Below are 5,152 nucleotides of genomic sequence, written 5' to 3'. Positions count from 1 at the left end.
TATGGAGAAAAAAATTATGAGAATATCTACACTGATGTAGAATTTAAGGTACAAATTTTATAAATCTATCACTGTTATAAAATATGAGTTGATATTTTTATATACATGGTGTTGTTTTAACTGTCCTTTAAAATTTATATCAAATTTATGCTTAAAGGTGGAAGATATTTTAAGACTACACTGTTAACAAATACATATCTAAATGACAAGGCGTCTATCAAATTGAATGGATTATTTAACATTTTCATTTTCTTATTGATTTGTTTATTCTTTCTTAATAGTAGATATACTATGTTGCCAATTATTAGATTAACAATACTGAAATCGGTCAAACATATTTCACACATACTTTATTATTATACGCACAATAAAATGGTGTCACAACAAGAATTAAGAGAGCATCCAGCAGCTGAAGGAAAAGAACATCCAAAGATCTCATGACCTTTTCTGTGTAAGGATGCTTGCTTCGGGGACCATGGGATATACACATGGCTTCTACTCTCCTTTTACTGTAGTCATAAAGAGCAACTGAAGCTCATAAAAAGTAGCTGGCAGATTTGTAAAAGATATAGCAGCTTGTTCACAGAGTTTCTATAGAGCCATCTAAGGAAAATTTCCCTTCCAAAGCATTGCTAGGAGCTATTTATCTTAGAACTGCCTACTTTGTCACAGTGAACTGAGTATTCCTCCTGTCATCTAGTTTGCCAAACAAGGACCTGTTCTCTTTGACTTTTTCCGCAATAACAGTCAACACTGTATACATGAAGCATGAGAATTCAATACTTATAGAGTAATGGATCTGTCCTGAGGTGAAGGTCAATTTATGTGTTTGTGTATATACACATTTGCAAGATAATTCATATTGTAAATTTATTACATTAATTTGCACATATTTTATAGCAGTTCTGGACATACAGATGGGCAGAAGATAACCATCCCTTTGTAAAAAAATTAAGAGGTATTTAATTCTCTCTGCTGATAAGCCTGTGTTCTAAAATGTTCACACTATTTAATCTGACCTTTATTTTTAATGAACATAAAGACTAAAGTAGCATTATAATGTTATCTAGAAACTAATGTATAGTTGTCCAATAACAGCTGATAAAAATTTCACTAAAATTAGCTTATTAAATAAGTTTCCAATAAGTAAATGAACCCTGGGGGATATAAAATGGCAACAATAATTGTCAGGAAATGTTTCCAAAACATTCTAGATTATTTATTTCAACTACAGAATCTGGGAAGGGGGAGTTCATAAAATATGGACAGAATAAGGAAAACTCTAAGTGTGTATTAGAACCAGAGTTCTGAAAGGAAAAGAAGAGAGTCAGAGAAAAGTAGAGGCAGAAAGTGACAGAATCTGATAGCGTTTCCAAAGGCACCCCAGCTAGAAGGAAATGTAATAACTGCCACAATGCCCCAGAAAAATGAAGTTGGGACTTAATATATCTCTTGTAATATGTCACAAGGTACCTAGTCGACATCTACGTAAATGTAGCCCTCATTGGCTGGAATCATAATGACATCTGCATCTGGAACTGGCCACCAGTGTAACACCCACAAAATGCATGACAGATTTCAGACCACATGAAAAGTCTACAGAGTGAGAATATGAAAATCCATCAATGAGGAGAAAAAATGTTATCTCCCACTAAGAACACTTTCCAGAAGCTACACAATTCCAGTTATTGATTCATTCCATTTACTAGAGCCTGTTTATCTTGCTATGCCTAAAAGCAAGGGAAACTGAAATAGTTGCTATTATGTTCTGTAACTCAGCTTAGCCTAGCTTCAGAAGTTTTAATAAAGAATATATATTGAAATATTTTCCGGTAGCTATTCACTTCCAAATACGCAATTTTTGTTTCAGCTCAATCTTCCATTTTAATATCCTATCACACTCCTTCATATAGGTTTAGATATAATTTTAACTTCTTTCTAAGGGACATTGTTTCCTATAATAAAGGTAGTTCAACTATCTGCTAAGTCATTGCTTTCCTATTATAAGCTATTTTGATTACAATCAATCTGTGCAAAACATTAGGATGCTTTAGCAATGATTAAACACCAATGAATACTTTCTTAGTTTTACATGGTGAGCAAAACAAATATGGCCCCATAGTCTCATCTCAGTTTCCATAAGTCACTATCAATTCAGGCAGAAAACAAATTGAAATTTTTGATTTCCCCAAATGGAAGATAAATTAGACAGCAATGTTGAGTTATAATCTCCAAACCCAAAATTTCTGTGTTTTCCACATAAGAAATCCAAACTGAAAGGTGTATAACAGCCCAAGAACTGAATATGAACACCAGCCTCAAGAGCAGAACATTGACTATCAGGACGAAAACTCCAAAATGCACTGGGGAGCCTTGTGGACACAGGAGGTCTTTCAGAGAGTGAGCATCATCATGACAGGATGGGCATGCTAAGACATCTCTGTATGCTATTTTACTCCCTCATTAAGGAGAAATCAAATTCCTTTTCTGACTGAGATTTTCACACAGTTGGGAGAGAATTATAACCAATTTTTGGTGCTCTTTTTAGGAAAAGCTCTGAGCCTCAGTAATATATTATGAACCAGGATAAAATGATTAGATTCATAAATAGTTTTGGAAGGCTAGACAAAGTGATATTTAATAACCCAACTGAGTGGTAGTGGATAACGAAATACTATATCACCATTAAGAAATAGGCCCAATTAAATATCTCTTTTTGTGTACTTAGTAGTAGTAGCAGTGGTAGTAATATTATTAGTGTAATGCTTTATGGCAATCAAAATCAGCATGATAAAATCATTCTTACCATATAGCTTGTCTTTTTATTTGAATTGTTATTTTTAATTTTAAATATCAAGTAAATGAGTTATTTCTGAGGCCTCTCTTCTGTTCCATTTACTTCCTATTTACTGGGAATTACCTCCTATTCAAACACTGCATTTATCATAATAATAAAATGTTTACATAATTATTCATATATTGTTTAAAATCTTTTAATTATACAAATACTATTCAGGACATAGGCATGGGCAAAGAATTCATGACTAAAACACCAAAAACAATTGCAACAACAGTCACAATTAATAAATGGGATCTAATTAAACTAAAGAGCTTCTGCACAGTAAAAGAAACTGTAATCAAAAAGGCCACCTACAGAATGTGAGAAAATTTTGCAATCTATCTATCCGAGGGCTAATATCCAGAATCTGCATGGAACTTAAACAAATTTACAAAACAAATCACAGCCCCATCAAAAAGTGGGTGAAATGTATGAACAGGTACTTCTCAAAAGAAGACATTTATGTGGCCAACAAACATGAAAAAAGCTCATCATCACTTCTCATGAGAAAAATGCAAATTAAAGCCACAATGTTGTGATACCATCTCATGCCTGCTAGAATGGCAATCATTAAAAAGTAAGGAAATAACAGATGCTGGCGAGGATGTGGTGAAAGAGGAAAACCTTTATACTGTTGGTGGGAGTATAAATTAGTTCAACCATTGTAGAAGACAGTGTGGTGATTCCTCAAGGATCTAGGACCAGAAATAACATTTAACCCAGCAATCCCATTAGGGGTATATACTCAAAGGATTATAAAGCATTCTACTATGAAGACACATGCACATGAATGTTTAATGCAGCACTATTCACAATAGCAAAGACTTGGAACCAACCAAATGTCCATCAATGATAGACTGGATACAGAAAATGTGTCACATATATACAATGGAATACTATGCAGCCATAAAAATGATGAGTTCATGTCCTCTGCAGGGACATGAATGAAAGTGGAAACCATTATTCTCAGCAAACACATGAATAGAAATCCAAACACCATATGTTTTCACTCATAAGTGGATGTTGAACAATGAGAACACATGGACACAGGGAAAGGAACATCACACATGGGGGCCTATCAGGTGGTGGGGGGCTAGGAGAGGGATAGCATTAGAGGAAATACCTAATGTTGGTGATGGATTGATGGGTGCAGCAAACCACCATGGTACATGTATACCTATGTAACAAACCTGCACATTCTTAGAGTATAATTTAAAAAATGGAAGTAAACCATTTCCTCAAACATACTTTAATAAATAAGAAAAAAATGAATAGAGAATCCAAGTATCACCTACACATTATTGATAAAATTGATTTTAAGTTTAAAAATTATCTAATGTGAGAAAAAATATGTTCACTAAACTCTGTGTTTGTAAGTTTCAATTAAAAAATTATTTGTAGGGAATATTTACATGGCCCCTTCTCACAGCAATCTAAGAAAACAAAAGAAACAAATTTACCCTATATCCAGAACTCTTGACAAATTATTAAACAATTTTTACCAATTAAGAAATGTAAATACTATTGCTGCCTTACCAGATAACTCAGAGCATCTTTGTCTAAGGAAGTGAAAGTTACAACTCAAACTTTTTTGTATTTAAAGAAAATCTATTTTCATAAAAGTCATAGGTGGGAGAGAGATGTTTCCCCTAATATCTCTGGTTATTACCTTAAGTAAAATCATAACATCTTTTGAAGGTATTAATGTGATATAGAATATTATTTGATTTTGGTAAAATAATTGCTTTAGATATGAAAATGAAAAAAGAACAAATATGTGGCAAAAGATAATCTCATTCACCTGACGTTAGATTCTATTAGCTAAACTTTACTTGCTATATATATATATTTTTTTTACTAGCTACACAGTTCATATCATTTGTTACTATAAAGTGGAAGACTCCAGAGACAGCTTCTTATGAATACTTCCTGAAAGATCTTTGAGGTCAAAAAAGTGATTTAACCTCAGAGATCGGCCTCAAATTCCATAGAGTGCAGGAAAAGAAAAATGTAATTTAATTTCTAGGACATTCAGCAGCTAGGGATTTCAACAGCTATAGGCCAACACATGATTTGTGTTGTAATAACCAGTCATGACAGCCACATATTTTTTGATTTATGTTTAAAAGAGCTTTATACAAAATTTTTTTTAAATATGCTGGGATGCTTGTTAGCTTCTTTTGTGGCAATTGTGTGTGCAAATGCACACACAGAGACACAGACTCACAATGCCTCAGAATTTGAAGGAAAACGATGTCATATGGATGTATAAAGTCAATGAAGTGTGTAGTTAGTAAAATTTAAAAAGTAGAA

At 33.1% G+C, this 5,152-nt stretch overlaps 1 long non-coding RNA gene across 1 annotated transcript; it reads left to right on the top strand.

The window, feature by feature from the left end:
• Window positions 1-368: 368 nt before the first annotated feature.
• On the top strand, window positions 369-2,972 carry LOC116551344. The gene is made up of 2 exons (XR_004268866.1): window positions 369-451; window positions 1,470-2,972. It is a non-coding gene; the product is annotated as an uncharacterized LOC116551344 (long non-coding RNA).
• The last annotated feature ends 2,180 nt before the right edge of the window (window positions 2,973-5,152 follow it).

The sequence above is a fragment of the Sapajus apella genome, unplaced genomic scaffold, assembly GCF_009761245.1.
Source record: "Sapajus apella isolate SASKATOON/1434 unplaced genomic scaffold, GSC_monkey_1.0 scaffold9, whole genome shotgun sequence".
Lineage (NCBI taxonomy): Eukaryota > Metazoa > Chordata > Mammalia > Primates > Cebidae > Sapajus > Sapajus apella.
This window is presented reverse-complemented; position numbering and strand designations above follow the sequence as displayed.